Genomic DNA, 25,734 nt, shown 5'->3' on the forward strand with positions numbered 1-25,734 from the left:
ATACTAGTATGGATATTTATTCTATATTTTGGGTTATTGTCCAATATTGCTAACTTTATTTTTGTTTTATGCTCAAATTGTTCCAACTTTGGACACTGAGAACTCTTTCAGTAGGTGCCTGTGTCTCTTTGACATACCCCCATTAATGTGTGTGTAGTTTTAATTTTTTATACTTTTTAGCACTTACTTTCTGTCACTGCAAGATACTCTAGAGTCATTTTCGTATATTTCTTGCCGCAGTCTTAGAATCAGCCATTTCTCAAGGAACCCTGGTTCATTTTATTGGAGAATGGTATTGGAAACAAGGTTGGGGCTCAGGTGTAACTGTCGTTTCTAGAGTCTCATTGCTTCTAGGCCTTGTCAACTGACAGAGCAAGATTTGTGTGTTTATTAACCGGTATTTATACACATGCCTGTAAATAATTCCGTATATAACCATCTATATTAAGCTAACGGTAAGTTCACACTTATGTCTCCAACTCTAATCCATTCTTGTATGGATCATTATAGTCTCCTTCCCATGCTAATCTGTAGCCTCCTACTTCAACAGTGAGAAACCCGTCTCCCACCATCTGCCATTCATTTACCTAATTGTTCAACTCCAATATGTACGTGTTTAAGTTTCCTAGGCTGCTTAAAGCCCACGGATGGATGGGCTTAAACAATGGAAACTGATGAACTTATAGTTTGAGCCTGAGAAAATGTCCAAATCAAGACATTATCAAGCCGTGCTTTCTTCCTTAGGATCAGCTGCCAGCAACTTTTGGCTCCTTGGCCCCATGGCAAGGCATGTGGAAGCTTCTGCTGGTCTCTTCCAGGTTTTGTTGATTTCAGCTCCTTCCTTCCTTGGCTTTTTCTTTTTGTCTAAATTTATTCCATTTATAAAGCACTACAGTAATAGGATTATGTCCTATCCTGAGTGAGGTGGGTCACACCTTTAGTAGCCTTATTAAAAGGTCCTATTTATAGAAGGTTTGCAGCCATAGAAATGGATTAGAGTTCAGAACATATGTTTCTGGGTTACACACAGCTTCAAACTAGCTATAACATGTATAATGGTTTCAGAATTGTTATTCCCTACATCCATGGACAATAACTTTATCAGCTAGAGAGCAGAGCTTATATACTGTCAATACTACTGTCATAATACTTTATTTCTGAAGTAAAAATAAGTCAAAGATATCTTTCTAGTTCAATCAATAGAGAATTATACTTTTGTTCAATATGTATGTATGGGCTGTGTGTGGTTGGATTATGTCTCATCCTAATGGAGATACAGCCATTGATGTGTAGATGGCCTGAGGCCCCGAGGGTTCAGATGATTTACTTTATTTACACTAACTGAGACATTCAACTGGTCTTCAGAGCCAGAATGTTCCCCAGATCCCAGGCACAACAACTCAGGTCCCTCGCTCTTTATCACAGTATCACTGTGTTCTTTGGGTGAAACCTATCTGTTACTTTCCAGATTTTCAAGGTGGACATCCTAAGGTTGCATGTGATTCAGCTACTAATCTTGTGATAATATTATGATGAGGTGAAGTTCCATAACTGAGGCATCTGGGAGTGGTGTTGAAACAGTTCAGCCACATTTGTAGATTTGCTCCTTTTGATTGAATTCCTTCTCTGTTCTCCATTTATCTTGTTTTTTATTCTCTTTCCACTTTATTTTGCCTCTTTATCCCAACGTCACTGACTTAGCATGCTCTGTTTTTACTGTCATATCATATTTTCCCTCCTCTCATAAAAAAATTTTCCTTCAAATCTATTTTCCCTAAAAAATATTTGATATAATTAAATCAGGGCCTAGAGAAGGTTTTATTTTTTTGTTATTGTCATTTTTTTTGCATGGGTAGGCACCAGCAATCGAACCTGAGTCTCTGGCATGGTAGGCAAGCATTCTACCTGCTAAGCCATCTTTGCACAACCCAAAAAGATTTTATTTTGATGATCCATTTACTGCTTAATACTTGTGAACCTTAGATGTGTCATTTGACCTCTCTGACCCTGGAGCTCTCCTATGTAAAATGAGATTGATAGAACCTTCCCTGCCTAACAGTAATAGTACTGATAACAATTGATGTTTTAATTTGATATTTTCAGATCACTTTCATATCTATTTCATCTGATTTTCACTTCAATTCTGTGTGACACAGGGATGAATCCCAACCTGAAAATAAGAAAATGACACCTCAGAGGGATTTAGAAACGTACACAAAGTCATCCAGTTATTTACTCAACAAACATATACTTTATGCATATATAATATAGCAGGAACTGTTCAAGGTGTCAATGATAAAAATTAACTAATGGTAGAATCTCTACCATTGCAGAATTTACCTGTGGTAAAGGACACAGGTACATAGAGAACAAATTCTAATGCAAACCGGAAAACATTTACACAGATTTTTTTACAGATTTGAGATATTACGTGGAAACATTTGCATCAGTTAAGTAGAAGACATTCAATAAATGTTAACTAGTACAAGAGTCATTATGAGTAGTGGCATTTGAGGTAAACATAATTATACTGATTGCCATTAATAGTGCATACTATGTTCTATAGACATTTTTAAATACTCTTTAAGTTAGAATTCATTGACTGCAAGTAATGGACACTATTATGTGCATAATAAGAACCTGGCTTATGCAAGAAAGGAGAGAACTTATTACCAGCAATACAGAGTTATCTTGTGGAAACAGCTCAAGGGCAGAAAGGTAGCCAAACCTCACAAAAGAAGCAAAAACAGCAGAGTGGAACCAGAGACTTTTCTTTCCAATTCTGTCTTGGCTTCTCTCTACATCTGTGCCCTTGTTTTATTTTTCTGCGTATCAAATTTCTTTGCTATTCAGTCCAAATTCTGGAAAATATCTACCCTCTGCCTGTATGATTTTTGGTTTACATTGTTTTGTTTTGTTTTGTTTTGTATCTTTTGTTATCTGCTGCTATTATTATCGTGTGTATGTGTGTGTGTGTGTGTGTTTGCGTATGTTGTTTCTCTTATTTTTTCATATATCTTCATTCAGAGAAGTCCAGAATAAGATAGGTGACTTACAGGATTAATTCCAAATTCCTGATAAAGGGTCCTGATTAGCCCAGATTGGGGTCCACTCCCCTGCCATCTGGGGACTAGTGGAGTGGTATACAGATGGCTACTGGAAACATATCTCTGTGAAAACATTCCATCAAGAGACAAGGCGGGTGAGGGTGAGGCAATTTTCAGAGTAGAAAAATGAGTCATTGTGAACTAATCATGCACCTTGAACAGGGCGCATAGTATCTCTAGTCCCAAAAGACCCCTGCATGGGAGAAAGATATAAAACACTTTCTGTTTCACAAAGGTGGAAAATGAGGATCTTGAGTTCATTCACTCATCAAATACTTATTGAGGGCTGGGGCATGGAGCTAAGTGATGGGTAATAAGCTATTTTTTGCCTTGTAAATATCATTCTCTATCAACAGTTACAGTATTTAGATAAATCATTACATTACAAATGCTTAATTTCAGTTGTAGTAAGGGCCGCAAGGGATTGCAGTCTATGATAACACATGATGGGTAATAGACCATTCTGGAAGTGGTTGTGAGGGCCCAAGAAAATGTTTCCTTATGGAAGTGAATTTGAGTGGAGCCCTAAAAGATGCGTAGCAATTAATGTGTGAATGAGGGATGGGGCAGGGATCTTTCCAGGCAGCAGGGAGAACATGAGAGGTCAGAATGTATAAGATGGCCAGTGGGCAGATCCTAATAAGGAGAATGGCATACATTTGGGCATTTGGGTTAGGCAGGGGATAGATAATGCAGACATCTGAGTGCATTAAAGAGTTGATTCTTTTTCTTAGGTGTAACAAAGTCACCTTTAAAGCAGAGGGGAGATATGATGAAACTTGCATTTTAAACAATCACTCTGGCTTCTGTGTGGACAATGGATTAGAGGAGGGTAAGAGTGGATGCAGGGAAAATATTCAGAGGCCATTTCAATGGCCCAGGAGAGGATGAAAATGAGTAATGAAGGGAGAAATCTGTACAGGCCCTCTTCTCTGTTCCTGTTAGACTTTGAGGAAGTAGCTAATTATAATAGACCAAGAAACACCACTCAGATAAAGTACAATGGGTTGAGTAGGAACTTAAATCCAGTTGCCTGACACTGTCTTACCCTCATTTTCAGGTCCTGTCTGAAATAATGTTCATTTTTATTATCACATAATACAGAGCTACTGAAAAGGCAAATAAGACAGCAGCACAATATTTGACAATAGCTCATCGACAGGAAAAGAAACAAAAATTATCTCCTGAGACAGAAAATGTTAAATTCAAATTCAAAAGACAAAATGTTTGAATTCCCTCAACATTCTCTTCTGGGCTCCTTTATTCACTTTACTGTAAATGCTTATGTTTATATACAGATTCTTTAAAAAAGAGATACCACTTTTGTTTCTACCTAAAGAAAGCTTTTTCTGCCAGCTTTTAAAAGAAAATCACAGATAAGAGACTGAAAAAAAACTATTCGCCTACCTACAGTAAACTCAGGAGTAGGCAGATGCAGGACATACCACTGTGTCTTTTATTTTATAACGTTGATCAAGATTTTCATCTCTGCAGGGATCTACTCAGAAAATCAGTGATCTCTAATGAAAGCTATCCCACTTATGAACTGAACCCACTATCAGAGGAAAGCTGGTGAGGGTGAAACTGCAGCCCCAAGGGACCAAGAAACAAAAAACCCAAAATTCCCGCAAACATCCGTCCTTCCCTTAGAGGATGGTGAGGTTATTAGTCATGTGACCATGGGCAAATGACTTAGTCGCTTATGTTTCAGTTTCCTCATCTGTAACATGAGGAAAGTAATAGTATTTTCCTTATAGGGTTGTGTTAAAAATATTATGGATGTCAAATGAACAAGGAAGATACTACTTTTAATCACCTGCTTACTTTACTGCTCAGAAAATAATGGACAGAAATGTGATATCTTAGAGAGGAGCCCCAGTGAATTCATGGATCACATAGAATTCATAATCCATACAGCCCTAGAACAAAAGAGACAATTAAGATATGATCTCTAATCCTCTTCTGCTCATTCTCTCTTGAATCATTTCAGTTAGACGTTCACCCCTGTCTCTCCATCAGAATAGTTAGTATCTGTGTCCTCAAGACTGCAGTATGATAAAACTGGAAGTCCATTCTTGGTCCCTATCTCACTTGTTCTATCAGCAACACTTAGCATCATTCTTCCTAGAAACCTTCCCTTCACTTGTCTTCTAGGACACCATTCTCTCTACTCTCCTCTCTACTCACTCTCTTCGTCCACAACTCTGCATCATCCAATAGACCTCTAAATACTGGGATGCTTTACGGCTCATTTCTCTTTTCTACTTTCTATCCGTAGTGGTGCCTGAGATGTCCTCTAGTGACATGACTTTGAATATGATCAATGGTTTTATATCTCTAGGTCAATTTTTGTATCTGAACTCCAGACTCATGCTTCCAACTGCTTATCTAAAATCACTACTTGGTTGTCTGCCAGGCCTTTCAAGTGTAAAATTTCCAAAATGAACTTATTATTCCCACTACCCGATAATCTGACTTATTCCACAGTCTGCCCCCTCTATGAAACTTTCAGTTCCATCCTTCTAGTACCTCAAGCAAAACTGGGAGTCTTCCTTGATTTAACTCTTCCTCTCTCACTCCATTTATAACCCACCATCCAGTCCTGTTACTTCTCTTTACAATATATCTACTCCTCACTGATTTTCACTCTACTACCGTGGACCAAGCCAATATAATTTTTTGACTTGATTAATAAAAGAGTCTCTTTACTTGACTCACTGCATCCTGCTTTCCATCTTGTTGTCTATTTTCAACACAAAATAATAATCCCTTAAAATATTAATCTGTTCAAGGCACCCATCTCCCCCAGCTTTTCCAGTGCCCATCCATTGGAAAACCAAATGTCTTCCAAGGGTTAATGGGACCCTCCATGATCTAGCCACCTGATCCCACCTCCTCCTTGTCTTTCTCCCCTCTCTCTGCTCCCACATACTAGTCTTCATCTGGGTCAGAGTTCTGAGTTTCCTGTCTGAATTCTTAGTCAAGTGCTCCATCTGACTTCTTCCTACATTGGCCTTAGGTCTCTAAAGAAATGCCTCAGTACTCCCTTCTCTAACCATCCTATTTGAAATACCACCCTTCCCCTGCACTAGCTACTCTCCTCTGACTTCTTTTCTCCACGGACTGTTTTTCTTTTCTTCACTATTTCCTATATCACATATTCATTGGCCTGTTTTTCTTACATTAGAATGCAAGTTCTATGAGGGCTGGAACTTTATTTACTGCCTTAGCCTATGGATACTAGACCATTGCCTGGCACATTTCAGGCACCCAAATTAAACTTTGTTAAATAAATGAATGAAAAAATACCTTACCTACCCTTTTAGACTTCACAGATTTCATTTAATCCTTAACCAATATTTTTGAATATCTAATTAGTCCCAGGCCTAGTTAAAAGTGGAGATGTATAACGGAAGGAGACATGACTTCTTCCCACAGAGAGCTGACAGCCTGGTGGATGAGAGGGAGAGGAATGTTAATTGGAGGGACACTGGGGTCCCAGTAATGGGCTGAAAGTGGGTATAAGGTAGGGCATACAGGAAGTCCGATGCAGCAAGTACAATAGTTAACAAAAATATAAGCGATGTTGTGATATATGCTTAAGATATGGAAAAATAAAATGTGATCTTTGAATAAGGCAAGAAGAGATTGATCAAAACTTTGTATGTAAAGGAGAACTTTGGGGAAGAGGTATAATTCTAACTTGCCATGAATAAGAGAAGGCCATCTTCCAGCAACTCCTGGTTTCAGGTATTTTTCTACAAGAAGAAACTTTCTTTCATGTAAAACAAAATAGTACTTGAGAGCAATAGCTGTATATATTTTTTGACTTGCTCTATCTTTAGCCCAGAAATCTATAATTGAATTGAAAATGTATGGATTACAGATGCCTTTCAATTTTCTTTCAGCTTTAAGTAACAGGTAACTCACTCATTTTAGTCCAATTCATTCTAAGAAGCAAGTAGTCACAGTTCATCCACTGCAGAGCTTGGGGTATAGTAGGTACTTAAAAAAATGTTTGCTGAGAGTTTATGCATCAAATGTGGTACAAACTATGAGGGATAAAAGAGCTAGGGGCTAAAAAGCTTCTGTTTTCATTGAATTTACACTTTAGAAGGGGAAATGAGGCTTTTGCATGTAGTTTTACAGGCATGAAACAATTAAATACTACCTAAACATAGGTTAATGAGGATATTGAGTATTATGGATACTTAGAAAGTGGCAATTTTCTGTGATAGCAGAAAAGAACTTCTGGTAGAAATTATTTGCAAGCCTAGTTTAAAAAAGAAAGTTAGATTAAGGCTGGTGTATGTGGTCAATGGAATTATGTATTCCAATTTAGGCATGTTCTTAATCTTAATCTCTTTTCTGTGGGTATGAATTCATTGTAAATAGGACTTCTTGAAGATGCTATTTTTAGTTAAGGTAGGTCACAGATGAATGAGGATGGGTCTTAATTTGGATTACTGGAGGTTTTACAAGGAGAGCTGGGAAGTCACTGAAGGGAGAAAGGAGAAGACATCACCATATGACTGGAAGGACAGATACAAGTCTAGAAATCCTAAGGATTGCTGGCAGCCAGTGCCAGAAGCTACAGACTGTGAGAAAACATGTCTTGCTGATTCCTTGATTTTGAACTTTTCCTTTAGCCTCAAAACTGTGAGCCAGTAAATTCACATTGCTTAAACCCACCCATTGGGTATTATTTTCGTATAACATCCTGACAGACTCAGACCCAGTGCAAGAGAGGACATACACAAGTGTCTGCTCACAAGTTCCAAACACTGTGAGGGGTCCCAAGGATGCAAACATGAATGAATTATGGTCCCTATCCATAAGGAATCTAAAACCTGGAGAGAGCATCTTGCTAAATAGACAGAAGAGTATTGAGCTGGGAAGAGTGGAAAAGGATAAGGTAATGAATTTGATGCCATAAAAATGTTTTTCTTCTCTTTTTACCTAAAGTATCTGGCCTGCTAATTTTGAAATGGGCATACTGATTTAGAGCTATTGCACCTAGGTGCATTTTTGCCTTAAATTGAGTTTGTAACACAAATACATTTTTTTGCTAAGTTACTAAACACACCACTTTTTTATTCAAAATGTTTATCTGTTTGAGTATTTGATGTACTACCATTGTTGAAGGATGGATGGATGGGCTGCTGAATGAACAGATATGTTAATGTACATTACTCAGGCTAATGGCAGAAGCAATCATAGTAGTTGATACTGAATTCTGCTGTAATGTGGTAAAGATTTGCTTAGAAATTTGAAGGTAGAAGGAGATAAAAATTCTTCTTTGAACTGTGGGAAATGGATCTAGGGAGTTTTCCGAGAGGAGTTGACTTTTGGGTTTAGTCTTTCAAGAGGAGAATTTCAATGTGTGTATATATGGAAAGGACATATAAGGAAGAGGACTAGCAGAAGGAAAGAGCGATGGCCGATGGTGTTCTCAGGAATGCCGAATAGTCTAGTGGTGGCTGGAGGTGGAAACACGACTAGTGTTGAGTCAGTGGTACTAGTTAAGGTGAGACTGTGAAGGTCTAATTGCCACGAAAGCACTTTAACTTTCACAACCTTGGCTGGTGATTCCCAATTCTTACAAGACGCTCCTCTAGGAAGGACTCCAGAGACAAAAAAAAAAAAAAAAAAATTGAAAAATTCTTTATGTATTTTCTTAGAAATTTACATTGTGCATTTGCTAATTCAAGCACCTGAAAAGCAAGGGAGATGCTTAAATTAGTTCAAATCTACCATTTTCCAAAAGTCTCTAAAAAAGACAAACTTCTTTCTTCCTCCACACAACGTCTATTTGAACCCTATGGAACATCACGTCAGCAAATACTTCAGCATTTGAAGTTTACGTAAGGAACTGCCATGATCGGTTTTGTTTTTCAAAGGGTCACTTTGGTTACAGTGTGGAGCCTGGAGTGGAAACTTTCAATTTGGAAATAGGGATGAAGTAAGAAGCTGTGGCAATACTATCATTAGGGAAGACAATGTCGGGATTGGGTGCTGTGATGGAAGCAAGTAAAGGAGGGAAGGTTGAGCAAGATTTTAAAGAGATGGCTTATTGGGATCTGATGACATATGGGATTTGAGACAGCAGAAAGATTTTGTACGCCATTTGTATTTCTGATCTGCAGAACTGGGTGAATAACATGGGGTTATTTCACAGAAAGAAAAGCAGACTTAAGACAGAAGATGATACTAGATGACAAATTCACTTTGGGCCTTTTGAATTTAAGGTGCTTGTGGAAAAGGCATTAGGATGCAGAGAATACACTGCATTTCTAAAAATTGTCTCTTGTTGTCTCTTTATAGAGCAAACCCCAGTAAGCTCATTCTGCCTGTGTCCCTCTGTATTGTTCTATATGTCTAACTCCCCAGCTATTTGAGCTCATTGCTATTCTTCAAGCATTTTGTGCACAGTCACAAATATGTATATTTGCTTTCACTGTTCTCTCACTCCTGAATGAGATTCTTGACAGTATGGATTAGGATGTGTCTTTAGCTGTGAGAAACAGACCCAAAAAGTAGCCTAAATATGTAAGAGTTTATTCTTTCCCATTAAAAGTAAAAGTTTAGGGTGGGCCACAGTGGCTCAGCAGGCAGAGTTCTTGCCTGCCATGCCAGAGACCTGGGTTTGGTTCCAATGCCTGCCTATGTAAAAAAAATAAATAAAAGTTTAGGTGCTGGACTGTTCAGGACCAATTTTGTGCCCCTACAAATTTACCAGGAAGACAACGTTTTTCTGTTCTTCTGTTCCACAGTTCTTAGCAAGCAGATTCTGTCCTTAAGTACACAAGATGTCTGATGGCGTTCCAGTGATCACATCTACATTACAGACAGGAAGCCAGAAAAGCAAGATAAGCAAAAAAAAGGGCACATGCCATCTGACTGTAAACTCTTCAGAAGCCTTCTTCAATGTTCCACAGAACAATTTCCCCTCTTAGTTCATTGGCTATGCCTAGATGTGAGAGGGCTGAAATGTGATGTAGTCTTTTCCTGTGATACATTGCTGCCTAGGAGGAACATACAAAGAAAGAAAGAAAGAGACTAGGGGTAGAGGGTGAACTTTTTTTAAAAGACAGGGAAAACACATCTAGAAAAGCACTCTCTTTCACCTTGAACCATCTTCTGCAGTTCTGCTCAGTGTTGATCACAGCTGCAGATCAATCACCCTGTCTTTGAGCAGAACGTATCCAAATTGCCCCCCTGGCAAAGCAGCTTTTTTCTGCCAGAGCATGCACATTGTCCTTCTGTTTCATGCCTCTTTACTTCATTCTTCCTTATTTTTTCTTGAACTTTTGGCTCATTCACACCAATACCTTGGGAGCAAGATCCATTCTTTATTAATTCCTTCGTGCTCTTATGAACCACAGGGTGTCACTTCACTTTTTGGTCCTTTATAGGAAGTTAAAAAGAGCAGTTGGATCTAGCCCATGGTCCTCAAACTTTAAGATACCTTAGAATCACGTGGAGTGTTTGTTAAAACACAGATGGCTGGCCCCACTCTCAGAGCTCCTGATGAGTAGGTCTTGGGACTGGGCCCAAGAATATGTATTTAAAGCAAGTTCTCAGATGATGCTGGTATAGAGATCACACTTTGAGAACCTCTGTTCTAAAGAATCTCCCACAAAGTCTTCTCTCCTACTGAATCCCAGAGCACTTTCCTGGTTGGGTGCTGGCTGGCCTTCCTCCTATCTTCCTCTCCACAATTCCCATAATATCCTCTCCTCTTGGCTCTTGATCTTTTCCCTATCAACTAAAACATCCCAGAGAAGTTGATAGTTTGTCTGCTGAGTAAGCCTTGAAGGAGACGGGTTGATCAAGACTCGGGGCATAAACCAGGCTAATCACAGCACACAGTTTGCCCAGTTTCACCTATTTCAAACGCTGCACCACGACCTTTGCAGTTCTCTCTTCTCTCCCTTGCCACCACATTTAGGCAGTCCCAGGTTACCGGTTCCCCAATCTGCTCAGCTGAATATTAATTCTTTTATGGGAAGTCATGCTAGTCTTGATCAGGGCTCATCATTGTTAGGAGAACTGCTAACCCCACACAAATTCTCCCAATGATGTTTGTGAAATACTTCAGTTAAACTAAAAGATTTTCTCCAGGCCAGTAATTATTGTCATTAACATTTAGATAAGTTGGCTGTTCCCTGCTCTCTATTACTCTGTGTTCCATTCCCTTATAATGGTGTAATGTAGGGAGGAATAAGAAATCTCAAACCAAATGTTCTCTGTTAATGAAGTTGACTGCTTCATTTAGGATAGCGTCTGTATCTGTGCAGTTAGTATCAGCCCCACTCCCTGCCCCTTATCTGTCGTCTTGTGCTGTGTCCCATGATGACCCTGAACCTTTTTGTTTCTCTCCCTGACACGAGCCAAAAGAAGGTCCAGTCTACTCCATCCATTGGGAGGTGATTCCATCATCTAGTTCTCTAGATCTACATGGCTTTCCTGCATGGCTCCCTAATTCCTACCCCAGTTTTCATCTTCGGCAACCAGGCCTGGAATCAGGGGCTCCAGAGTCAAGGTTTGAGTACTTGCATTGTTCTCAAAGGCCAACAAACCTAAATCCCCTCTCAGATTTCTTGAATTCTAGTGGAAATACCCCACTCTGTATTCTACAGCTACAACTTATTTTCCAAATGGTTACCCAGGCTTAGCTATAATTCTGGTCAGTGTGTCTTTATCAGAAAGCCTAATCTAGTGTGTGCAATGGGTTTTGGTGTCAGACAAAATGAATTCCATGTCATACATGCTAAGGGCATCAGGTTGAGGAAGTGGAGAACTGAATTCTAGCCTGCAGAGAAGAATGGGCATGGGGAAATGGGGACTGGCTAGCATTGATGGTAGTTACACCTCATTGGAATAGGCAAACTCTTAAAAGGAATTAGCATTAGTTATATATATATATATATATATATATACATATATATAATAGGAGACCTATTATAGTCAGGCACTTTACAAATGGCATTGACATGCAGGTTCACCAGGCTGTGAGTACAAAGGGCAGACTCATTAGCTTCTAAGTGCCCACATTACAGTGCTTTAAGCCACACTGATTACATTGCCTAAACCCAGCTAACTTTATTAATTATACTTTTTAATATACTTTTGTGTTCTTGTGTATTTGTTGAAAATATTTAAACCTATAAAAAGTTGAAAAAATATAGTTGCTTTCCACCTAGATTCACCAGTCAACATTTTTTATTTAACCATCTCTCTCTCTCTTTACACACATGCGTGCACACACACACACTTGTTATGAACTATTTGAAGTCAATTGCAGAACTTGGATAGTGTTAAAGCTCTCCTCAGACATTGTCACTGTCTGCTGGAGTAAACCATTGCCTACTAACATCAAACCATTTGCACAGTCTTTTATGAAAACTCTTCCCTGGCTGGGGCCCATGGACTGGTGTGGGGCTGGTTGGAAACCTCCTCCTGGAGCTTGGGGCCCTTGTATCTATGCCTGTCTGACTTTCTAAAACCTGGAGGAAGTCACAGCTGTCAATTCTTCAGGAATGGTAGGGAGACCATACAATTTGTCACCCATACCAGGATGCTTTTGAAAGTGAAAGAAAGGCTCTTAACACTTGGCATGCCCATGCCTGATAGGCATAGAGTGGAATTGTCCCTGAGAAAGGAAGAAGTTTTGTCACTCAAGTCTTAGCACATTTTGTGCCAACAAGGCTGTAAGATGAGGTACTAAGAAATGTGTGGGTTCAAGACTTAGTTTTGCTGTTTTTAGCTTATGACCCTGGCTACATTCCCACCCTGGCCTAATTACTTGGTATTTTTGGCAATATTGCAAACAAAACAAACAAAATATTTTGTTTTAAAGTTAGTTTAAGTGTGTTAAACACTGTACAGTACTGAACAAATGTTAGGAAGACTTTTCCAAGAATATATATTCATGCATTAGTCAGCAAGACAACCCTAGTCTTTCTCAGTTTAATACATTCTGTAATGTAAAGCACAATATTCAGGCTTTTGCCATTTCCCTGGAAATTCTCTGCCCTTTCTTATTCCTGCACCTTTTTTTCGTATTGTTTCCCATTTTATAATGTCCTCACTCAGAACTATGCCTCTAAATCTATTTAACCCAAAATCCTGCTGAAATAATACCTCCTCTTGAAGCCATCCTGGATTTACTCTCACAAAAAAGGAACTTCCCCTACTCCAAACTCCCATGGTGACACTTTCTCCCCATCTTCCAGCAACTCCTGGTTTCAGGTATTTTTCTACAAGAAGAAACTTTCTTTCATGTAAAACAAAATAGTACTTGAGAGTAATAGCTGTATATATTTTTTGACTTGCTCTATCTTTAGCCCAGAAATCTATAATTGAATTGAAAATGTGTGGATTACAGATGCCTTTCAATTTTCTTTCAGCTTTAAGTAACAGAAACTAAACTCAAAATGGTTTAAATACTAAGGAAATGTAATATCTCACTTAACCAGAAATAGACAAGAGATCTGCAACTGCAGGTAAGCTAGGGCTCTTGCTTTGTCTTCCTGGGCATTAGATTTCCACTAAAGGCCACAGATGGATGCAACTAGGAATACACAGATCCTCATTTAATTTAATGCATGCAGTGAGAGGAAATGTCTCCCCTAACCAACTCCTATCCTTCAACCAAGTTGGGCCAATTTAGCTAAACTAGACCTAAGTGGTTTGATAGTTGCAAAGGAATACTATGCTCTAAAGGATTACCATGCTCTAAAACAGGGTTCTGAAACAGGGGGTGCGGATTTATGATTGGCCCTGACTCTTACTGTTGTCTGATGGAATGTTCTGCAATAATGAATAAGGTCCATTCTACATTGTCCAGTTTGGTAGCCACTGGCCACATGTGGCTACTGTGCATTTGAAATGAGCTCTTGCTACTGAGGGGGTGAAGGTTTTATTTTGCGTAACATTAATCATTATTTTTCAAAAAGCACATATGGCTCCCATATTGAACAGTGCAGGAGAGTGACGAGGACACTGCCTGGAGTTGGAGCTGGAGTCAGATGCCTCTGAGTCATATGAGCTTTAAGGGACTGAGGAAAGATGCGAGTGGAATTAAGATGTTTCATTTAGGAAGGAAGAGGAGGAAAAAGGGTTTGTGGGCAGCCATGGTCTCTATTCCCTTGGTACTCAGAGCATGGTCTACAGACTAGAAGCATGGGTATCACTGGGTGGCTTGATAGAAAATGCTAAATCAGGATCTGCATCTTACCAGGAACCTCAGCTGCTTTGCACCTAACACATGGTTTGGCACAAAGATTCTGTCTGAAGGACCCAGGTGCCCAGCCCAGCTCTCCCACTAATCATGAGAACTTGAGCAGCCAAAGCTCTCTAGGTCTGGTTTCCCTATGTATTAAAGCTTGCCTCACAGGGTTATTGTGATATTTAAATGACACACTGTGTATGAAATCCTTAGCACAGTACAGAGCAGATACTATATGTTCATTAAATCCTGGGTTTTTTGTTTGTTTGTTTGCCAGCTTCTCTTCCAAAAGAGAGTATGTCTTAAGCACGGAGAAATCTCCAGCCCTTGCCAAGGCTCTATATCTAATAGGTGTTGAGTAAGTTGTGGTGAAATAATAACAGACAAAATTAATGACAGACTGAATGAATGATTAGGCTGCCCAGTGACTGCCCAGTGACTCTCAGATATGTCACTAAGTACAACAATATTTTTAATGAATAAAAACAGTTGCTTCACATGTAGCATCAAGCCAATATTTGATTTTTACATTTTGTTTCAAATATCTCTTAGCTGACTTCTCTTGCCTAACACTCCATTCTTCTGGAGGGGAGGGGAAGAAAGTACCTGTGGTTTTCATAAGGTCTTCCTCATTCAAGCTCTTAGTTTGCAAGGAGTTGCAATTACCTTCTATATGCATATTCCTGTACTGGCTGTTTTGGAAGAGAAGAAGGAGCAGGAGAACTCAGTGTGTCCACACCACACATTAGGCACTTAACCTTATCCTGCCATGTGGTAGTCATCTTATTCCTGTGATAGCGGCTGCTTAAGTTTCCAGACATTTTGTATCATCCACCCAGGTAGACTCGGATGCTGCCCAGCTCTCTGCAGTGACTCAAGTTCTACAGGCACCTCCTGTCTCCCTTGTGTGGGGCAGATCATGTTCTGTTTTGCAGTATGTGCCCTGTCTGTTGCTGTTAAGCCCAGCTAGCTGAAAGCTACCGTAGCTGGCTGTGGCCTGGTAGTGGGAGGGTGCAGATCCCGCCCCAGATGTGTCAGTAGGCTTTGCTGGCAACCTCTTGTACTATCTTGGGTAACTAACAATGACATGGACCCTGCATTTCCTTATCTGTAAGATGGAAACAACACAAAACTCTTTCAGAAGGGGTAAATGTTAAAACATTGTAAAACTGCAATGTGGCATCTGTCTTCCTCATTTTCCTATCTAGCAGTCATTTATTCTTTCATTCATTTATTCCCTAAGCAAAGGTTTATTGTCCATGTTAAATCCTGGGTTTTTTGTTTGTTTGTTTGCCAGATTCTCCTCCAAAAGAGAGTATGTCTTAAACACAGAGAAATCTTCAGCCCTTGCCAAGGCTCTATATCTAATAGGTGTTGAGTAATTTGCGGTAAAATAATAACAGACGAAATTAATGACAGAGACTGTATCGGAGACATTGTGAAATAGACAGGGGCTAGGAAAATAGCAGAAACACAAGACCTTGGCCTCAACTGATATTCTAGGGTGGGACATAAAAGAAAAGGCTGTGACACAGAGATAGGACCATCTAGGGCAAACCTGGGTATCTAAAAGCAATTTTAGAGAAGAGAAAAAGAGATTTTATCTTTGATGAAAACTGAGGGAGGAGTGAAAATTAGCCAGACGAACAAGGCTATAATGATGTTTCAGACAGGAGAAAGAACAATGTATTCCCCACAAATATTACTTTTATTTTGTTTTGTTTAAAGGAAAATATGAATCGTTTCACCCACTTAAAAAAACCCAGAAAGTATACATTTTTAATTCCAGAAAGGATTTTTTGTCTGTAGCACAATCTGCGTTGTTCTCTGAGAACGTAGTGACCTTAATGTCCTCAAGGTCACACAGGTTGTCAGTGAGAAAATGGAAGTTTACGGATGCCCAGTCCGATCCTCTCTCCCTGGAGGATGCTGCCTGCTGGGGGCCAGGGGCCTGGTGAAAATTCAGCCTTCCTAGTAGCATAGCCTCTTCCCCCAACTCAAAACACAAATGTGCAACTAGTACTCAGCTGGCGTCGGGTCGTTTGTCAACAGAATCTGTATAATTGATGTGTGCTATGAAGAAGAATTTTAAAAATTAGATCTGGGAGTTCTTGACATATCTCCACCTGGACCCCATACAACTTAGCTTCCCAGGACACAGGGCCTAAGGAAAGCTTAATTAAAGTCAAGTCAATGGAGGAGTTTCTAAGAAACTAACAAGACAACACAGAAAAAAACGAGGCCTGTTCCTTTTCCTCTCTTTTTGCTGTCTCTCGCTCTCAACCCAACCTTTGATTCATCTACACCACACACGCACACATTATAATATAAACGTATGTATATATTTACTTGCCACACTTTCTTCATTTACTAGCAGCTTATAGGCCAACTAAGATGTTGATAATATGCTAATATGCCATGATTATTGGAGAAAGTGGGGGTATAATAATTACTGACTTGAAATTTCAAATAGTTTTCTGAGTCTTCATGCTAGAGGTAACGCATTGTGACTTTCAATGAGGGAGAAATACCCAGTGTGGTGTCCAGCTGATCTATCCCTATTAGTTTTCTATCTTTATGGCCAAGATTTCCCTGTTAGCCTCACTTTCCAGTCAGTAAAATGGAGATTGCACTGTTTTTTTTTTTTTCTACCTACAGTTGGTTATGTAAAACTCAAGATCATGTATGTGTTTTGAAATGTGGTTTCAAAACTCGAGAGTTAGTGGCAACAGCTAATACCTGCCATTTGGATTGGGAGATTGACAGAGTGATATCAACTATTTTAGATTTAGTCAGAGAGAGTGTTTTCTGGCCACTCAAAGAAGGAGATAACCACATAAGGGACCGAGGACATGTGTTACAGACAAGAGGATCAACAAATTCAAAGGTCCCAAGGCCGTTATGATCGAGGCATGTCTGAAAAAGCAAGTGCTGCCAACCCCTGTAATCAAAGAACTGTGAAGGAAGAAGGGAGCAGTCAGAGTTGAGATGAGAGAGTCCCATGGGGTTCATTCATGAAGAACAATGGTTAGGAAATTCAGAACTTAATCCTGGGCAATGGGAAGGCTCTGTAGTGTTGAACCCAACCCTGCTACTTACTGTGTGACCAAGAACAAGTTATTTCACCTCTCTGAGTTTGCTTCTTCTGGGATATGGATTAAACGATATCCACCTTGAAAATACCAAAATATGTTTTGAGAATTACGTTCACTTGTCTTTGGAATGTGTTCAGTGCTTGATCCCTGCCTGAAAGGGATTTCTATAGAAACAGGGTTTCTATTATGGGCATGTGTGTTACTGTTGTCATCGTTTTCATTTCAATCTGAGGTAACTCGAGTAGCCACCATGGGAAGGAGAGGCAGTGGCGGAAGAGACAAGGAAAATATGCCGCAAAAGCAGCTCCAGTGCTTCAAACTAATATTTTATTTCCATAAATCAAATGAATAAGCCTAATATTTTCTTGTCCGCTATATTTCATTTTCCAGCTAGTCACATGCCCTCCATAGCCTCTGACTTTAGAAGCTCCTGTTTGAGCCCACGGTCAGGTGGTACGAGGATTCTGAATTACTCAGAGCTCAGCTCTCCGGCCTGTGAATCCAGGGTCAGGCAGGAGCGATCTCTATCAGAGTGTATGCCAAGCACCCAGATTGCAATCCAGGAGGTCAGACAACCCTTCCGTAAGCTGCTGGGCTGATAACTGCTCTCCAATGTGGATAGCAGGTATTTTAACTCATCTCTCTTGAAAATAACAGTAATAGAACAAAACACATTTACTTCAGCTGCACTCTCACCATGTTTTTTGCAGAGCATGCTCAGAAAGTCTTGGCTTATATGGAAAAACCAGAGCAATGAGCCGGGGAATCCAGGACTGACACCTGCCCAAACGTGCTTTGTAGAGCCCAGGTTTTGCATTCGTCTTACTCTCTGAACAAAGCCTTACGGATCTGATAATGGAGACATAGGAATCTCTTCTATTAAATGTCTAGGCTAATAATCCAACTGTCTGCCTGCATTTCCCCTTCCTCCACCTTCCCATCTCTCTTCCTCTATTTCTGCTTCTTTCTCCCTTTCTCTCTCTCCCTTCTTTCCTGTTGTCTTGTTTATTATCTTTTTATCTTTTCTTTCCTTTTCTCTCCATCTTTCACTCTCTTTCAATGTGGACTATGATTATTAAAAGTCCATGCTAAGAGCCAAGGACTTTTCTAGACACATGAGATACAAATACAAATATGACTATTAACTACAGACTCTAAGGAGGAAAATATCCTATGAGATGTGGTTTAGTAGAGAACATAGAAGATGGATTGATCTTAACTGGGTCCTCAGGAAAGCTTCAGGCATAGGCAAAGGAAAAGGCATTTGGGGCCAAAGGAGCAGCAAGCACGTGCAATGGCAGAGGAGTGTGAAATACCAGGATGCATAGAGCTAAGGCTGAAAGTAGGCGGGTCAAGGGATTTTTAAGGCATGCTAGAGAGGTGGGCTTTATTAAAGAGGAAATGGAAAACCACTGCCTTGGTTTTCTGGTTGCTATGACAAATACCACCCAATAGGTTAGCTTAACAACAGAAACTTATTTGCTCATGATTTCAGAAGCTTAAAGGTTTCCTTCCTCCCAGGGTCACTAGCTTCTGCCAACAATCTTTGGGTTCTTTGGCTTTCTCATCACATGCATGGCATGTCTTCTCTGTTGTCCTTCTCCTCTAGGTTCCATTGACTTTCTCTTTCTAGTTACTCCCTGTGACTTTCTCTTAAATAGAATTAAGACCCATGCTAATTCCCTTGTCTACACCTTAACTAAACAAAACAAAACAAAACTGCGAAAGGTCCTATTTACAATGGTTCATACCCACAAAAATGGGAGTAAGATTAAAAGCATCTTTTGTTTTCTCCCCCCCCCCCCCCCGGGGTATATAGCTCAATCTGCCACAACCACTAAAGAATTTGAAGCAAAGCAGTGACACAGTACAGTCCATGTTTTAGAAATAGCACTCTATGTTATGTGTAGTATGAAACAGAAGAGGCCAATAAGGAACTATCGCAACGTTGAGTTGAAAAGTGATACACGTCTGAACCACAGCAGTCAACAGTTAATGGAGAAAAGAGGAAGAAAGTGAAAAACATATTAAGGCAGCAGAATCTTTAAAGCTTGATAACTGTTTAACTGGGAGAATGAGTGCAATGAAGTAGTACAATATGATTACAAATTTTCTGATCCTGGAATTTGGATGAATCTTGGTGACATTCGTCAAAATAGAGAGTAATGAAGGAGGAGCCTCCTTATAGAAGAGAGTAGAAATTGTGGATTGGAAGTACTTGTGGGACATCAGTAAGCAGATAGCTGTATTTATCTGAGACTTTGACAGTCTCCGTTTCCAGATTTATAGTGGAGGGATTTTATCTAGCTATTTGGAGTATTAATTTGGAAGATGTATGTAAATCTCCTAGCAGTGTCTACTAAATAAAGTTTTCTAAAATATTAAATGTCCCTTTCTTCTTCTTTTATATGTGAGTATTGGTATGTTTTCACTTTTTATAGTCCCTTAGGGGACTGTATGTATCTCCTAAGGACTTTGACAAAAGAGAAATATGTTGTATTCCAGCTGTGATATCCACGCATAAAAGGTCAGAGCAGAGATGAGCAGAGAACACTAACCTGGCTCCTTGGCTGGCCTAATTAATGTTAATAATGTCTGAAGAATGCCTCCTCGTGTATTTTTTCTTTATCAGCAAGCTAACTTTGCTCTGTAAATTCCTTCTGCCATTAATGACCAAAGGAAAGGTAAGGGACAAGGCCATGGAGGAGAGCAAGATGGAAGGAAAAAGGAAACGGAGTTCTTGGTGGTGGGGTGCCAAAAGAGAGCGATTTCCTGGGAGCTCAACCAGATCAGGATGCTGCCTGACTCCCTCTAAGTTTTCTAGCAAAAGGAAAGGATGGAGTGGAAAGACTGATAAAGAAGCCTAAAGAAGATGCAGGCTGCTGATTCACTTCCCAACCTTATCTGGATAGCCTGGGAGATGGAAAACAGCAAGGAAAGAAAGAGATGGTCTCTTTGTAGAATTCGGGTGACCTAGGGGTTCCCAAGTGTCCTGAGGCAAGAATACCAAATTTGCTGAGACAGTGATACCCCAGCAGTCTGTGGCTAGAATGAGGGAACTTCAAATATAGGGCAACTCAAGACAAGAGACAAATAACAGTAGATGCAAAAATGCCATGCTTAAAATAAATGCATATGTACTTTTTAAATTTCAATTTCAATAAAAAAATATACATGTAGACAGAGACCAATTCAAACCAACCACACTTGCTAGACACTGGTGATGACAGGACACAAGCTAAAGCCCCTCTTCTTGTGACCATGAAGTTATGAGAACTTGCCCTGCACAGGGATGCCATGTCGGGGAGAAGACTCAGAGAGGAGGCCTTTGCAGGAAAGAAACTGCTGCAGTGAAGTCTTTGAGCCTTGAATTTGATTATATATTCTCTCCAAAGAGAATAAGTTTACTAGGAAAAAAAAACCCTAAAATATCTTAAAGAGGAAAGTGGTGATCATCACTCTGATCTTTCAGCCTACTCCATCTCTGTTAATAAAGACTTGTGAGAATATTTTGATCAATTGGAGAGAAATAAAAGTAGCTACATTATTTTGCAGACCTAGGTAATAACGGTACATTTTAGACCCTGTGCACAATCATATAATATATCCCAATAGAGGTGGTTAGCCTTGGGAATGCAGCAAAAGAAAAGTGTTAGGAGCAAACTTTCTGGGCTGATCTGAGCATTAACCAGGGAGGATGAGTCTGAGCACCTGGGCCTCTGGCTTGCTGCTCTCTCAGGCAAAATGGTTCATTGTACAGAGATGGGTGCACAGGATTATGGCCACTAAAATTCAACCATGTCTCATGCCATTGGCAAGACCATCCCTATTGTGAAGTGCTACATAGGACATTGTTCTCTGGTGCTAGTCAACATAGATTTCATATCCTTATTAAATTTCCATGTCCATGGAGGAACCTCCTTGATTATCTCTTGGCTCATCAAGTTTGCCTCCAGGAAATCATGTTCTGGTCCTATTCTGATTATGATTTTGTTTCCTCTGTAGCTTGAATCTAGTGATAGAATTTGTGGATCTAAGTGTAACCTTCCTAATCCTTAAGAAAGTTCTATTTTTCCATCTCCACTATCCCTCTGGCCCACACCACCATCATCTCTCACCCTGATTGCTGCAGCAGCCTCCTGACTAGGCATCCTGCTTCCTTCCTTGCCTCCTTGCTGTAAAATCTCCACACTACCAAAATAAAGTTTTCAGAACTGAACTCAGGGCACGATACTCTTCTGCCCAGACCTTTCCCTTGGCTCACACACAAACTAAATTCCATGCTCACGTCCTACAAGGCACTTCAGGTTCAGTACCCTGTACGCCTCTGTATCCTTTCTTCCACCTTTTCCTTTTCTCCCTCACTCAGCCACTGTGTCATATACTCTCATTGTGCTGCCCGCATGCTAGACTCCCTGTGACCTCAGAGACTGCCTTTCCTGGAGGGTTCTTCCTCTGGGCTTCTAAAGGCAGTTGCCCTCTCCTCATTTCATGTGCCCTTACCTCATCAGGTCTCATCTCATCTTAAAGGGATTCCTAGCCTAGTTCCCTTTCGCCATTCCTGTTTATCCTAATACTCTGCCTTATTTAATAAGTGATAAGCACTTCTCAAATAAGCATTTATCAAATGCTTCAAAGCCTTTATCACTACTTGGTGTATTACTTATTTCTTTTGTTTTTTTAAACACTTCTATGGTTTGTCTTGTCTAACAAGTTGACCATTGTAGCCCTACCTCCTAGAATATTATTTAGCCCATAGAAGGAATTCAATACATGTTTGTTGAACAAATGAATGAAATAAGCTTTCAGCCTCCAGCTCTGGGGTCCACAACACTGGTGTCCTGGATATGTTAGTTAGATTTCTCTCAACCCAGGGCATGTTGAAGAGCCTGACTCTAGGCCTTCAAAGCCTAGAGTGAGATCCTGGAATATACCTAATAGGGAATAGGGGTTTGTATCTCTGGAGTTAAGCTCTGTTTGAATCACAATTCCAGGACTCATTAGCTGTGTGGTTCTACACAAAATTTTCACTCTTCTTGAGCTTCTGAGCTTGTATTTCCCCATCTGTATAGTGGAAATAGTAACAGACCCTACTTCACAAGACTCTTGTATGTGTCAATAAAATAATATATACGAAGACCTAGCAGGGTACCTTATAATGGTAAAGATAGATAGATAGATAGATAGATAGATAGATAGATAGATAGATAAATAGATAGATAGATAGATAGATAGATAGATAGATAGATAGATAGATAGATAGATAGATAGATAGATAGAAAAATAGATATATGTAAATATAGAAATATTTAATTGGCTGACCTGCCTTCTGTAGCCACTGCTACCACATGCATCTTTGTGCCACTCTTTAATCATATCTATGGTTCAGCAGCTGTTGTGTACTTGTCTAAGTTAGATCAGGGGCTTCTTAATGAAAAGATTTATTTACTGAAGCATCAGGCACAGTGTCTTGCTCATACTGTATCCTCAGAAATCATTTAACTAAATTGACTCTCTTTCTATGTTCTTCTTACCTTCTCTCATTTCCTTATAGAGGCAAACACGGTTGGCTCTCTGCTTCTTGTCTTTTATCACTTCTGTCATAAATTTGATGGATAATCATAGAGTCAAGGAAAAGCTGCATATTGTTGTTTTAAGAGTGTAAGCTTTAACTCAAATCTGAATTTGATTTCCAGGTCTGTGATTTACTGTACTAACAGCCAGCTTCTCTGGGTCTCTGCTTCTTTGCATGTCAAACACATACAATACAAACTATTTGTCAGAGCTTTCATAAAATTAAAGATAATATATATAAAGTATCTGATAGGTGTCCATAAACCAGTTCAGCTTCCTGGCACATTCAAGAATTCCAAGTAGGAGTCCATGAATGGTGGACAACTGTATGGTTAGGAGTACAGACTAAGATGACAAACCATCTTGTGTCAAAGCCAACCACCATGATATAGCAGCCCTGCAGCTCTGATGGAAATCATTTAACTTTGTATTTCTCTCAGTTTTCTCATCAGTAAAATGGGGGATAATAATATTTACAGCATAGTGTAGAGCCTAAGAGTTAATAAACTCTGAAAAAAGAAATATATATACATGTGTGAGATACAAGTGGACAGAATAACCCTTTTTGTTTGAGAAAGGGTTCTAAAAACATAATGATGCTATTCTTATCTCTCTATATATTATTTATTGGTACCTGAAAACTATCCTTCTTATCTTTTTCCCTCTAAAACTTCCTCCTTCCCTCGTCTTTCAGCTGATTTCATCCTTGAACAGCTCATTGGAAAATAAAACTTTCTCCTCGTATTCAATACTTCTCTCTGTCATTATAAGCATAACTAGAGGCTCCAGTCTGTGTGAATGATTCGTTATCAAATATTGCTGCATCACATTGTATTCTTGGGAGAAAAAGCTGAACTTTGGTGTCTCCTTATGAAATCATATATATTATGACTCTTTGTTCCTGGCACTGTGCTATTCTTAAAAATATTTCAAATATAAAGATTCTCTGGCCCTATAGTGAGTTAGGCTTGAAGGAAATGGAAAAAAACAGAACAGAACTATCATGCTATACCAGTGACCCTGTAGTTGTGCAGATCATTTTATTTATTTTTAAAATGTCCCAATTTGGTTGAACATGTAATTAGATTAATGAACTGGGGAAAATAGAACTTTGAATATCTTTCCGGTTCTGCCCCTTCTAAAAAAAAATAAAAGCTAGTGCAAGTCTTTTAATGCATAATCATCCCAACATTCATTAAACCTAAATTATTTAGAAATACTTATTTTCTAATTGTTAGTTAACAAGGTTACCAGGATGAATAATCCCTTTAAAGAAAGTGAAAAAAGGTGGTTACAAAAATAAACATTATGGGGGCAAGGGTAGTTCAGTGGTAGAATTCCCGCCTGTCATGCAGGAGACCTGGGTTCAATTCCCAGCCCATGCACTTCCCTCCAGTCCCCCCCAAAAAATTCAACAAATGGTGGTGCAATAATGGGCTAGTCACATGGAAAAAAGAATGCAATGGGACCCCTACCATGCAAAAAAAAAGACAAACATTGTCCTTCATTCTACTATTGAGTTTATGTTTAAAAATGTTAAAGTTATTAATACATTGATTATATGTCTTATAGACCTTGTTTCTCATAAAAATAAATAACTCTAGCTTATTTATTAGGGAGGAATCACACATGGTTATCTACATTGTCAGAAGTTTTTGTTGATCTATCCACCTGGTATGGTGTGGCATAGAGGAAAGAATGCAACCTTGTAGGTCATGGGGTTCTGGCTTTGATCCTGACTCCACCTTTCGCTTAGCTGAGTTGCCTTGAGCATATTATGTAATTGTTCAAAGCCTTACTTTCTTCATCTGTAAAATGGATAAGTAACTCCTTACTACGTAAAATTGCTGTGAAAATTAATGTTGATATATCTAGAGCATCTAATCAATAAATGACAGTGGTGGGGGTTTTTTAGCATTGCATCCATTAAACTTATATAATAATGTAAAAACCTATATGCTTCCCAAAAGAACTTATGAAAGAGTGCAATGAAATGGTAGTACAACATAGCTAATGTAACAACAGAATATCTATGAAGGAGAAGGAAAATATTCTAAAAAGAAGAACTAAGCATTAAACTTAGCTCTTAGCTTCCTGGCAGTGAAGGCAAATAAGAACTGCAGTTCTCATGGACTAACAGGAAAATGCAGTTACCAAGAGAAAAACAAGTCTTGGTAAATTGTTCTAGACCAAAGCATTTGGATACCTAACCAGAGAGAGCCCCCCACCACACACACACACATACACATTAAGGACAAAAGCCTCAATTACAGTTTAATAAGAAATTTAGAAAGTATTCTAATGGCATTTTATTTTGCCTATTCTATAGTAAAAAGGACTGAGCCTCCAAGAGCTTGCACACTATGGCCAGGATTCCACACTTAAGTGGCAGTGCTAGAATTTTTATACAGATCTTTTGTTAGTTTCTTTTGCGTGTGTTCTGCGTTGTTTAAATTCTGAGGCTGTACACAGGAAAAATAATTCATGAGCATTGTATTCAAGAATTAGATTCTAGAGAATGGAGCTTAGGATCCCTAATGTAATGAAATATGTCATCTTATAAAATTCCTTTATAAAGATCTACATGCTCATTTTCAACGTTGGGATGACCCCAGTATTTGAAAATGTTATCTATGACAAGTTATCCTTTTCCATTTTCTGAGTACATTTTCTGAGAAATGTAATTTAGAAAATTCACCATGTATAAAACTTAGGTCCCACAGGA

General features: G+C 39.2%; 1 non-coding gene across 1 annotated transcript; it reads left to right on the forward strand.

Moving 5' to 3' along the window:
* The first annotated feature begins 24,323 nt into the window (after positions 1 to 24,323).
* TRNAD-GUC (transfer RNA aspartic acid (anticodon GUC)) lies at positions 24,324 to 24,394 on the forward strand. Its single transcript has one exon. It is a non-coding gene; the product is annotated as a tRNA-Asp (tRNA).
* The last annotated feature ends 1,340 nt before the right edge of the window (positions 24,395 to 25,734 follow it).

The sequence above is a fragment of the Tamandua tetradactyla genome, chromosome 8 (assembly GCF_023851605.1).
Source record: "Tamandua tetradactyla isolate mTamTet1 chromosome 8, mTamTet1.pri, whole genome shotgun sequence".
Taxonomy (NCBI): Eukaryota; Metazoa; Chordata; class Mammalia; order Pilosa; family Myrmecophagidae; genus Tamandua; species Tamandua tetradactyla.